Here is a 13,227-nt window from a genome sequence, read left to right as displayed (position 1 = left end):
TGTGACATAGACTCTTATCTAGTTTTGTTCTAGCAGCTCTTCTGTGAGAAGATAAAGAAGGATTATTGAAGCCAAGCAAGCAGGGAAATCAAAGGAAGGAGCAGGGTTCACAGTGGGAAACCTGAGGTGAAAGGAATTTTGATTCCGCCACCCTACTGTAATAATTCAACAACACTGATAACATTAGGCATTAACATGGTAAGTAGTTAAGAATGCCATTGGAGATGATTGATTGATTAATTAATTGGCACATTCTAGAAGGTAACAGAAAGGCTGGCAATGGACGGAGCTGTAAGAATGAGCAGTTAATAACCTCTGTTCACAAGGAAATGTGACATAGGAACATAGGGACAGGAGTAGGCCATTCAGCCTCTCAAGTCTGTTCCACCATTCAATGAGATCGTAGTTGATCTGAATTCCATATTCCTGCCTCTGGTCCATATCCCTTAATACCTTTCTTCACAAAAACATATCTATCCCCGTTTTAACATTAACAACTATTCTAACATCCACTGTCATTTGTGGAGGAGAGTTCCGAATCTACCACCCTTTGTGTGTAGAAGTGCTTTCTAACATCTCTCCTGAATTGTCTGGCTCTGATTCACAGACAACGCCCCTAGTTCTAGAATCCCCAATGACTGGAAATAGTTTATCTTTATCTACTCTGCCTTTTCCTGTTAATATTTTGAAGACTTCGATCAGATCACCCCTTAACCTTTTAAATTCTAGACAAAACAGGCCCTTTGTGTAATCTCTCTTCACAATCCCTGAAGTCCAGGTATCATTCTTATAAATCTACATTGTACTGCCTCTGGAGCCATTTTATCCTTCCGAAGGTGTGGTTCCCAGATTTGCTCGCAGTACTCCAAGTGGGGTCTAACCAGGGTTTTGTATAACTGCAGCATATCTTGTGCAACCTAATATTCTAGTCCTTTAGATATAATAGCCGCATTCTTGTTTTCTGTCTCACCATTTGCCTTGGATCCACATTGACACCCGAGTTGCCCTGGTAACCAGCAATGATATGATAGTTCACTGATGGTCCACATGTAACCAATAGTAGTAATGAAATGCCAAAAATATTCTTTCTGTAACTAGCCAATCCTTCAGCCCATTCATGCTTACCTTGAAAGTCCCTTGCACTGCACAAAGTCAGGTTTCTTAGTCAAGCCTCATCTTCTGGGTTATCATCAGCCAAAAAGCTGGAGTCAGGTATATCAAATTAGTTTAGATTACCATTTCTGACTCAAGTATTGTTTGTGAAATTGGGGGCTTTGTGTAGCATTTAAAATTATGCCTCTATCATTGCTACTTTCACAGTGAGCAAGAAGCTTAGTACTTCAAGAGTTTTTCTGCATTAATGATGGGAGTGCATTTAATTCTCAATCCTTTTCTTGCGTTATGGGGTTTTTCTCTCTCCTGCAAGAATATAAACTTCCATTGTCATTCACACATCAAATTGTTTAGGTGTAAGTTGGCTGTGAATGGTTGGGTGAAAGGAGGGCAGTGGGTAGACAATGGCAGAAATCCAAAGAGTGCATGGGTGAACTGCAACAATTGTTTATTCCAGTCTAGTGAAAAAATAAAAACGGGAAAGGTGGCCAAACCATGGCTTACAAGGGAAAGTCATAATAGTATTAGATCCAAGGAAGCGGCATACAAAGTGGCCTGAAAAAAAACAGACCTGAGGAGTGGGAGCAGTTTAGAATTCAGCAAAGGAGAACAAATGAATTGATTAAGAAAGTGAAAATAAAGTATTGGAGCAAGCTTATGGGAACAGTAAAACTGACCGTAAAAGTTTCTAAAGTGAAGAGATAAAGATTGAAGTTACAGTGGAAAACGGGTGGATTTACAATGTGGAACATAGGAATGGCTGACCATCTAATTAATGCGTAGCTTCTGTGTTCACAAAGGAGGATGCAAATGACATACCAGAAATGTTGGGGAACATGGGAGTGAGGGAGGAACTGAAGGAAATCAATAATAGAGAAATGGTATGGGACAAATTAATGGGATTAAAGGCTGATAAATCCCCAGGCCCTAATAATCGATATCGTCGAGTATTTAAGGATCTGGCCACAGAAATTCTGGATGCATTGGTGGTCAATTTCCAAAGTTTTTTAGACTCTGAAACAGTTCCTACAGATTGAAGGGTAGCTAATGTAACCCCCTCTATTGAAGAAAGGAGGCAGACAGCAAACCTATTAAAAAACCATTATAGGCCTGTTAGCCTGATGTCGGTAGTAGGGAAGATGCTAGAGTCTGTTATAAAAGATGACCACTTGGAAAACAGCAGCAGGATTGGGCAGCATGGATTTATAAAAGGAAATCGTACCTGACAAATCTACAGGAATTCTTTGAGAATGTCAAAAGTAGAGTTGACGAGCAGGGAGCAGTAGGTGTAGTTTATTTCGACTTTCAAAAGGAAGTTTTTAACAAAATCCCGCAAAAGACATTAGCAGGTAATATTAGTTTATGTGGGATTGAGGGTATTATACTGTCATGGATAGAGAACTGGTTGGCAGAATGAAACAAAGCGAAGGAATAAATGAGTCTTTTCCAAAATGGACAGTAACTAGTGCAGTACTGTGGGGATCAGTGGTTGGATGCCAACTATTAAAATACTTATAGTATTTTAGATGAGGGAACTGAATGTAATATTTCTGAATTTGCAGATGACACAGAGCTGGGTAGGAGGGTGAGCTGTGAGGAGGAAGCAGAGATGTTTCATGTGGTTTGAATAGGCTGAGTGAGTGGGTAAATGCATGGCAGATGAAATATAGTGTGAGATTACTCAGTTTGGTAGCAGAAACAGGAGGCAGCTTATTAAATGGATGATGATAGATTGAAAGAGGGGAAAATGCACCATGACCTGGGCATCTTTAGCACCACTTGTTGAAGGTAATTATGCTGATGCAGCAGTTGGTAAAAAGACAAATGGTATGTTGGACTTCATAGCGAGAGGATTCTAGTACAAGAGCAAGGACGTCTTGCTGCAATTATACAGGGCCTTGGTGAGACCAGACATGGAATACAGTGTGCAGTTTTCATTTCCTTATCTGAGAAAAGATGTCCTGACTATGGAGGGAATGCAACAAAGGTTTACCAGGAGACAGTAAGAACTGCAAATGCTGGAAGCCAAAGTCAATGGATGTGCAGTTTGGAAATCCACAGCAGGTCAAACAGCATTCAAGGAGCAGAAAAGTCAACATGTCGGCCAAAACCCTTCCAATTCCTGGAATTGTCTGTTCCTTCAACCCTCCATTGGTAGCAGTGCCTTCGGCCAGTACCACCTCGCACTCTGCAATTCACTGCCTGAGTCCACCTGTCTCTCCACTTTCCTCTTCTGCCTTGAGTCCTTCCTTAAAACTACCTCTGCCCAAGGTTTTGATGCCCGTTTACTGGCTTAGCAGCTGTTTATTTCCGATGACACTTTGTGAAATACCTTGATGTGTTATTGAAACTAGGTAGAAATATCCTTTTCACTAGGTACAAAGGATAGTGATTCCAAATTCTACTGACGACAAACAGTTCAAATAGATTACAAAACAGGGATCTCTTTTGTTTTCTATGTATTAAAAGTTGGAAAGCCACACTTGCTTGAATGTAGTGACAAAAAGGACTACCTTTCAAAATATCAATAATGTCAGGCAGTGTACATAGTCTCTCAATTAGTTTGTAAAGTGAATCTCCTTAAAGACCTGCAGAAGTAATTAATATATTCAGATAGGTCTTTCAGGTCATTCCGCCTGTGTGTGTGTGCCTGTTTGTGTGTGTGTATGTGGGCTGCCTCGATCATTCTTCCACCTGCTGTGATATTTCACATTCAACACTTTCAATGAAGGCCCTCAGCCAAGACGTCAATTTGACATAAGTTTTATTCCTCAAACACATGACCACTGGGGATTAGAGCGAGCTTGTCATAATTTATTTTCAAACATGACTTACAGAGAAAGATCTGCTTTGTCACCCATGCCTGGATTGGATTTAATCCTGGCTCCCTTAAGGACATAAACACTGTATAAACTATGCCACTGATTAATTTGATCAACTGAAAATTTCCAGAGATTTGCCAACATCAAACTGACATTCTAACATGGACATTTCAGTAAGCACTAATACATATACCTGCAGCAATTGTTTAGGCACAGGCAACAACTTTGTGTGGTTCAGAACTCTTCAAGACACTTTTACAGATAAGGTGAGTTGAGTGTTGTATGGTGCATGGGATGTTAAATTCCCAAAACTAGGTTATTATCTAACATTACCCTGCCCAGACATGACTAAAAGCTGGCAAATGAGGAACCCTCTCTATGTGGCTATGTTCCTATGCTGCAGAAGTAATTAATATATTCAGATAGGTCTTTAAACATTAACTCTGCTTTTAACACCATAGGGAGAATATTTCCGAACTCACCAGAGTCACTAAGACAAGTCCAAAGTGTGAAGAGTTTCTTCAATAAAACGTACAAACTGGAAAGCTTTTGATCTGGTCCATTGGAAGCTATTTTCTGATTATTTTTAGATTTAGACTTTATTGCCACATTATTGTCAAGTACAAAAGTACAGTAGTAGAGTGAATAAATATCACCAAACACAGGACCACCTTAGATACAGGTACCTAGGTACAAAAACTTAAGAACAAAGTAGAAAGAAATGAAGAACAAAGTTAAAAATTAAATATTAGTCACTCTTAGTATGGTGTAAAAAGAAATAAAGTTAAAAGATGCTGTTGCTTTACAGCTACTAAGATACTCAAAGATGCTGGCCAGCAGCAACAATAAGTGGATATAAAAAAAAATAGCCCTGATGCAGTCTCTCAACACTGTCTCAGAGCAGACAGACCGAGCGCTTAGACGCAATGGACAAACCCTGATGGCCACCAGGTCAGAAAAAGCAGCAGTGAGATTTACTTAGCATTCCTGAAGAACCCTGGATTCCGGGAAAGGAAGTGGCTACAAAAAAACTGCAACATCCACAGTACAAGTCCCATTCCAATCATCTGGTGCCAGTCTAAGATCATGGGCATTGGCAAACCAGGTGAGCCACTCAATAACCCAAGGCCATCAGCCTGCCCTCAATAATGCGTAAGGTCTTGGAAAGCCTTCTGCTAAACAAACTGAGTCCATCTGGATGAAGTGATGTCTTCCTCCAGTCCCCAGCTCCCCCAGTCCTCAGCAGGTAGTTTATACACAAACTACAACTTCTCCAAGCCCCATACACGAACCTCACATCTGGTTCACAGAAATGCCTGAAGACACAAACTGCCTTTTTTGACGTATCCTGTGCTGATACCATGGGTGTGGCTCACGTGCATGCTCCTGAGACTTTACAAAATCATTATCAATAACAAAACCCGACAAGGAATCGGCTCCAAGATCAGCAACCAGCCTTCCAGGTGCACTCTCTAAATCAAATCAACCTCCCTTCCAAAACCAACAATAAGTCATCCTGGGATCAGTCTTCATACAGGATTTCTTTGACATATTCCCAGTGTCTGTGCTCCTAGGATACATAAGCTGATGACTTGTCCCTGGATTTCCTGAACTTCCCAGGCATTGAGAAAACATTCTCTGGGAGACTACTTCAGAAAGCAAAGACTTCAACCAAGATATTTCAGCCTTCCATCTGAACAGCTCAACAGCCAGGGAAGAACTTCCAGATCGCTCATCCATAGTCTAATGCCAAAATAACCTTGGTATCACCCTGACTGGGAACTGACCCTAACAACTGCAGACTTTGAAATAAAGAACAAAGTTAAAAATTAAATATTACAGTCACTCTTAGTATAGTGTAAAAAAGAAATAAAGTTAAAAGATGCCAAGGCAAAGCCAAGTTGAAGAAGAGAGTTAGTTCCATACAAAACCTGGTAGGTATGACTCTGGGCAGCAGAGCCAATAACCTCACACTGCTTCTTGTTCTCTGGCCAAAGAGCAGCACAGTAGAATAGAATAGCTTCATAGAATCCCTACGGTGTGGAAGCAGGCCATTCAACCCATCGAGTCCACACCCAACCCCATCCTGTCCCATAACCCTCCATTTCCCGTGGCCAATCCACATCTTTGGATTGTAGGAGGAAACCCACAGAGAATGTGCAACCTCCACACAGACAGTTGCCCGAGGCCAGAATCAAACCTGGGTTCCTGGCGCTGAGGTGGCATTGCCAACTGCTGTGCCACCCTAAGATTGAAGTTTGGCAGCCATGAGATTTGAACCCACACCCTCAAAGAAACTAGAGCCTTAATCTGGCACCTTAGACCACTCAGCCATGCTGCTGGTAGTGGCTCAAGGGCCACTACTGGGAAATTATGAGGAATAGCCAGCACATTGAAGCTAAGGACCCCCGTTAAGGCAAACACAAGTTGAATCTCCCAATGTCTGTGCGAAAACGTCCTCCTCAAAGAAATACCACCTTGTTCTTTGTTCCGTAGTATAGGTTAGATTGGCTTCAGATCGGTTTCATAGGTCAATGCAACATTGAGGGCCTGTATTGTGCTGTATTGTTCTATGTTCTGTTTATCTGCGATGCCACTTTCAAAGAACTATGTACCTGAACGCCGAGGTCTCTCTGTTCAACAACACTACGCAGGGCCTTACCATTAACTGTATAAGTCCTGCCTTTGTTAGTTTTACCAAGATACAATACCTCGCATTTCTCCAAATTATACTCCACCTGGCAATCTTCAGCCCATTGGCCCAACTCTGATTGGTAGGGGAAACCGGAGGGAGGATGCTAATGACATGGCTTGGCAAAGTCCATTGAAGCTGCAGACAGATTGCCAGCTTCAAATTGTCTCATCATTTAGTCAGGGGTTAAACAACATATAGACAACAGGTGCAGGAGTAGGCCATTCAGCCCTTCGAGCCTGCACCGCCATTCAATATGATCATGGCTAATCATTCCTAATCAGTATCCTCTTCCTGCCTTATCTCCATAACCCTTGATTCCACTATCTTTGAGAGCTCTATCCAACTCTTTCTTAAATGAATCCAGAGACTGGGCCTCCACTGCCCTCTGGGGCAGAGCATTCCACACAGCCACCACTCTCTGGGTGAAGAAGTTTCTCCTCATCTCTGTCCTAAATGGTCTACCCCGTATTTTTAAGCTGTGTCCTCTGGTTCAGGACTCACCCATCAGCGGAAACATGTTTCCTGCTGTCAGAGTGTCCAATCCTTTCGTAATCTTATATGTCTCAATCAGATCCCCTCTCAGTCTTCTAAACTCAAGGGTATATAAGCCCAGTCGCTTCAGTCTTTCAGTGTAAGGTAATCCCGCCATTCCAGGAATTGACCTCGTGAACCTACGCTGCACTCCCTCAATAGCCAGAATGTCTTTCCTCAAATGTTCGCCATCTTCTGAGCAAAGTGTTGGTGGTAGAGTGTGATTCTTGTATTGATTTCATTATCAATTCTAAATATGTTATTGAACATTAATATGGTGCCTATTTACTGCTGTACAACTATGTCTCCTGATGTGATTTCTCCCTCAATGGAAAGAGCAGGACCAGATCTAGGTTTATCTGTCCACGCTGCGGTGTTTTTGATAGACTTCCACCAAGATTGTTTCAGACAATAGTGCAAAACAATAAGTTAGCAACATAAGCGAATAATAAGGCCCACATTTAAGACTGAGTTGATAGCAACCACAAAGTAATGGGATTCAAATTGAATTTGTGTGAACTATCTTGATCTAAATCCTTAGTGATTTTTCTCCCTGAGAGAAATAGCAGCACATTTATTGGACTCATCAAGATCACATGCAGAATGTGAACAGTTTTTTGTAAATGCTGGAAAACTGCATTTAGTGTAAATCGATAGACTCCTTATTCTAATTGATTATGATGTCTAATGATGGTTATCTCAGTGACCTTTACATGGCATACACACAGCTTAAATGTACAATCATCGCCATCCTGTTAATCTAGTATTCTAGGTAGAATTCTCTTCTCAACCAGAAACCAGCGGCAGGATATTTCTCTATATATGAGGACCCTGAAGTTCAGAGTTAGACAGAGGTCAAAAATTCACATAGTCACATGACAGTTACCTCTTCTGAGTTAGCCAGTTAATGGTATGAGGGTAGCAGGTCCGGCAGCATCCAAGGAACAGGAGAATCTACGTTTTGGGCATAAGCCCTTCTTCAGGAATCCTGAAGAAGGGCTTATGCCTGAAACATCGATTCACCTGTCCCTTGGATGCTGCCGGACCTGCTGCGCTTTTCCAGCAACACATTTTCAGCTCTGATCTCCAGCATCTGCAGTCCTCACTTTCTCCTATGGTATGAGGGTAGACTCACTATCCCACATCAACGCCTCGACTTCTGCTGGAGTCTAAGGAAATTCAACATGCCCACGTGACCTACCTATTTTTATCGATGTACCATAGAAAACATCCTACCTGGATGTATCACAGCTTGATCCCGCAACTATTCTGCCCAAGGCCACAACAAATTACAGAGTTGTGAACGCAGCCCAGCCCATCACACAAACCAGCCTTCCTTCCATTGACTCCATTTTTTGTACCTAGATACCGTGGTACCTATGATGGTGCCTTGTGAGGTGACATTATACACCTTTCATTGTACTACTGTACTCTGTCCTTGAGTACATGTGGCAATAAAATCTAAATGTATACTTCCCATTGCCTCAGGAAAGCAGCCAACATAAGCAAAGACACCTCACATCCCAGTATACCCTCTTACATCCTCTTCCATTGGGCAGAAGATACAAAAACTTGAAAACACATACCAGCAAATTTTAGAACAGTGTCTTCCTAGCTGTTATCAGACTTTTGATTAGACCTCTCATATATTAGAGTTGATCTTTCCCTGCACCTCCTCTGTAGCTCTGACACTATATTCTGCATTCAATCACTCTGATGTATTATGTAAGGTATGATTTGTCAGGATAGCTTGCAAAACAGGGAGAAAGTGAGGACTGCAGATGCTGGAGATCAGAGTTTAAAAATGTGTTGCTGGAAAAGCACAGCAGGTCAGGCAGCATCAAAGGAGCAGGAGAATCGACGTTTTGGGCATAAGCCCTTTATTCCTGAAGAAGGGCTTATGCCCGAAATGTTGATTCTTCTGCTCCTTCGATGCTGCCTGACCTGCTGCGCTTTTACAGCAACACATTTTTAAACTCTAGCTTGCAAAACAATCATTTTCACTGTACCTTGGTACATGTGAAGAAGGGCTTATGCCCGAAACGTCGATTCTCCTGCTCCTTGGATGCTGCCTGACCTGCTGTGCTTTTCTAGCAACACATTTTTCAGCTCACATGTGACAATAATAAATCAAATCAGTTGAAGTTGGCAGGTAGGCTTCTAAAGCTGAAGATATTCCATAATTGAAAAAGGGACAGACCAGCTTTTCAGGAAAGGTTGCAGCTAAACAGATCAAGGGGTATGGAGAGAAAGCAGGAGTGGGATCTTGAAATTGCATGATGAGCTATGATCATATGAAATGGTGGTGTAGACTCATAGGGCTGCACGACCTACCCCTGCATCTATTTTCTGTGTTGAGAGGGCACCCCAGCACTGGGCCGCTCTCTCATTATAGAGATGGTGTTTAACCCGAGAATCACTACATATCAGGTGAAGGTTGAGAGGGAGAGTCCTTCAATGATAACCTCAGCTTCTGCAGGAAATGAACCCACACTGTAAGCATCACTCTGCATCAACAATCCAGCCAATTGACCTTCTTTAATAATATTATGTGACCTCATAAAAACCAAAGAACTGCGGATGCTGGAAATCAGAACCAAAAATAGAAATTGCTGGAAAAACACAACAGGTCTGGCAGCATTTATGCAGGGAAAGCAGAGAGAACATTTTGGGTCCAGTGACACTTCTTCAGAACTTCATGATTGAATTTCATAACAGAACTTTACTCGCTTCTAGATCTGGATTAATGTTAAAATATATTAAATGTAAGACTATCAAATTATTTTTAAATAGTGCTCCAGTCAATTCATTTGAGGGAAAATGGCATTCTGCATATATCACTTTCTAAGAGTACAGGTATACAGACAAATTTGACATTTTAAGTACTTGATTTAATTGAGTTTTATTGTAACCTGTACTCAAGTGCAGGAGTACAGTGAAAATTGGCTAATGTCGCCATACACAGTGCCATCCTATGTATGAAGGTACCTGGGTCCAAAACTCTGGTACAAGTCGTAATATAGAGAAGTAAATGAAGACTGCAGATGCTAGAGCTCAAAGTCAGGAGTGTGTTGCTGGAAAAGCACAGCAGGTCAGGCGTTATCCGAGGAGCAGGAGAATTGACGTTTCTGGCATAAGCCCTTCATTAGGATTCCTGATGAAGGTCTTATGCCCGAAATGTTGATTCTCCTGCTCCTCGGATGCTGCCTGACCTGCTGTGCTTTTCCAGCACCACATTAACATAGAGAGACAAAGTCAAAAGTAAAGCATTACCATTGCTCTTAGTATAAGTTGAAAAATAAAGAAATAATGTTAGATGTTAACATTTCAGTGCTTCCTAGTATTAAATGGAAAAATAAAGTTCAGCTGTCTTTCCTAGGTGTGCGGGGACTCAGTCTCCTCCGCTTTGGCCCGGTCTCTGGGAAACCTTGGGCTTTGCTGTGGACAGCGCAGGTGCTGAGGTACCTCTCTCACCAACACTCTAACTACGTTGGTGCCACTGGCAAAGAAGTTTCATTTCAAACAGCATTAAGTTTGATCCTTGGTCTGTTTTCACTCGCTAACTTCATAATGGGTAATACCTGTCCTGTGTGTGCTTCAGCTGCAAAACATTTTAACAATGATGAGTCCCACTTCAGGCTGCTGTCTAGTGACCCCTGCTGGATACTGCTTCATGAACATGACCTGAAAACAGGATTAGGCTTGGCTGTGATACCCTGCAGTTAATAGATTGCTGCAACTCACTGCCTAGGACTCATGCTGAAAGAATAGCTCCTGGGTACAAGCTGCCAATTCCTCTGGAACCGTGAGGTAGAGACTTTCGAAACAATGGGACAATCGGAGGAGAGAGAAACAGGTGATCACTAACTCAGTAAAGAAAAACACAGGCAACTGAAATCAAACAAATGGCATCAAAATAAGTTGGACACGAAAGGGAACGGGAAGATTCAAAGATTAAGAGCAGTATTTGTTTTCACAGGGCACCACCTTCTGGCTCTAAGCGGCTCCACCACCATTTTTCAGTCAATTTCCGCAGCACATTAATAATCTAATTGGGACCTGGCAATAAATTCTATTTTAAGGGACACTGCAAGTGGGTTTCGGAGAGTACCCAACAGAGTCGATTCTGCTGCAGTTCATACTGAACACTTACTCCTAGGGTTGCCATATGCATTGACTTCTGCCTCTGCAAGTGTTAGATTCTGTTCCACTAAACGAGCCTCCCTGCTTCTCTGTTCTTATCTACTATGTCTCATCCTTCATAATTATTGACACTTGTATTAAATATCAGGAGTTGGTGGGTTCATCTCCCACTCCAGCAACGTGAGAACCAAATTTACCCTCTGGTGCAGCATTGCGAGACCAATTCACTATCAAAGATGCTGTGCTGTCATCTGGATGTGACATCAAAACCAAGGCCCTGTCGTCCCTCTCGGGTACACAAACACAAATCCCATGGCATTATTTCGAAGGAGAGAAATGGATGTTAATATTGATCACTCAACCAAACCAAAATATCTGGACCTTGTTTCTGTTCCAAATTAAATAGTTCGTAACTACAGACAGTCCATGAGAAAGTTAAGCAAAGTATATTAAAATAGTGGGGCTCAGAAATCTACACTAGGATTCACCTACATCATGTATATGAAAGCCAAGTCTCTGATAGAATGTCGAGGTTCAGGGAGATGTTCCTTTTTTATGTCACAATGCAGCCAGAAGCTAAGACTGAAGAAGGTAACCTAAAGGTAAGTAATCACTGATAGGATGGGGTATGATGTGGGAATTTGTTCACAGTCAGAGGGTTGAGTGACCATTGAGGGATCAGAGAGGTGAGTGATCACAGTCAGGGATCAAAGGGATGAGTGACCACAGGGGTTGAGGAGGTTGGTTATACTAAGCTAAGAAATGTGAGCGATTGAATAATTGCCAGTTGGCAGCCTTGGCATTTTTAAACTTTGCAGAATATGACATCTTTGAGGAGAAAGTGAGGTCTGCAGATGCTGGAGATCAGAGCTGAAAATGTGTTGCTGGAAAAGCGCAGCAGGTCAGGCAGCATCCAGGGAACAGGAGAATCGACGTTTCGGGCATAAGCCCTTCTTCAGGAATGAGGAAAGTGTGTCCAGCAGGCTAAGATAAAAGGTAGGGAGGAGGGACTTGGGGGCGGGACGTCGGAAATGCGATAGGTGGAAAGAGGTCAAGGTGAGGGTGATAGGTCAGACTGGGGTGGGGGCAGAGAGGTCAGGAAGAAGATTGCAGGTTAGGAAGGTGGTGCTGAGTTCGATGGATTTGACTGAGACAAGGTGGGGGGAGGGGAAATGAGGAAACTGATGAAATCCCAGTTCATCCCTTGTGGTTGGAGGGTTCCTAGGCGGAAGATGAGGCGCTCTTCGTCCAACCGTCGTGTTGTTGTGGTCTGGCGATGGAGGAGTCCAAAGACCTGCATATCATTGGTGGAGTGGAAGGGGGAGTTGAAGTGTTGAGCCACAGGGTGGTTGGGTTGGTTGGTCCGGGTGTCCCAGAGGTGTTCTCTGAAACGCTCCACAAGTAGGCGGCCTGTCTCCCCAATATAAAGGAGGCCACATCGGGTGCAGAGAATGCAATAGATGATGTGTGTGGAGGTGCAGGTGAATCTGTGGCGGATGTGGAAGTTTCCTTTGGGGCCTTGGAGGGAGGTGAGGGGGGAGGTGTGGGCGCAAGTCTTGCACCTCCTGCGGTTGTAGGGGAAGGGATCCCCTGCCAAAAAGAAAGGGAGGCATGGTTTGACTTTCCCCAATTCTCCTGCACTGTTAGATTCATGTATGTTTCATGAGCCAGGAATTGAAGAGTCAGTGAGAAATACAGAGCTCAGTCCTAACGTTAAAAAGTGACAATCCATCAGGACAAGTGTGAGAACAATAAGCAAGAATTCACATAGGTGGAGGGACAGGGATCGGCAGGGAGAATGCTCGACATAAAGTTCCTGACAGTCTTTGAGGAGCAGACTTCCAAGGTGTCTAGACAGGGAAGGGAATGTGCTGGAGGGGAGATTGGATACCCACAGTCACCAACTGAGAGAGAGTCCAATCA

At 42.8% G+C, this 13,227-nt stretch overlaps 1 long non-coding RNA gene across 1 annotated transcript in view; it reads left to right on the top strand.

The window, feature by feature from the left end:
- Positions 1–11,567, top strand: part of LOC122549443 (uncharacterized) — a 72,701-nt gene extending 61,134 nt beyond the window's left edge. The window contains exons 6-7 of the long non-coding RNA XR_015756893.1: positions 37–198; positions 10,541–11,567. This is a non-coding gene — a long non-coding RNA (uncharacterized LOC122549443). The remainder of the gene's footprint in view (positions 1–36; positions 199–10,540) is intronic.
- The last annotated feature ends 1,660 nt before the right edge of the window (positions 11,568–13,227 follow it).

The sequence above is a fragment of the Chiloscyllium plagiosum genome, unplaced genomic scaffold, assembly GCF_037043375.1.
Source record: "Chiloscyllium plagiosum isolate Xiang-an unplaced genomic scaffold, Cpla_swu_hap1 HiC_scaffold_4, whole genome shotgun sequence".
Taxonomy (NCBI): Eukaryota; Metazoa; Chordata; class Chondrichthyes; order Orectolobiformes; family Hemiscylliidae; genus Chiloscyllium; species Chiloscyllium plagiosum.
This window is presented reverse-complemented; position numbering and strand designations above follow the sequence as displayed.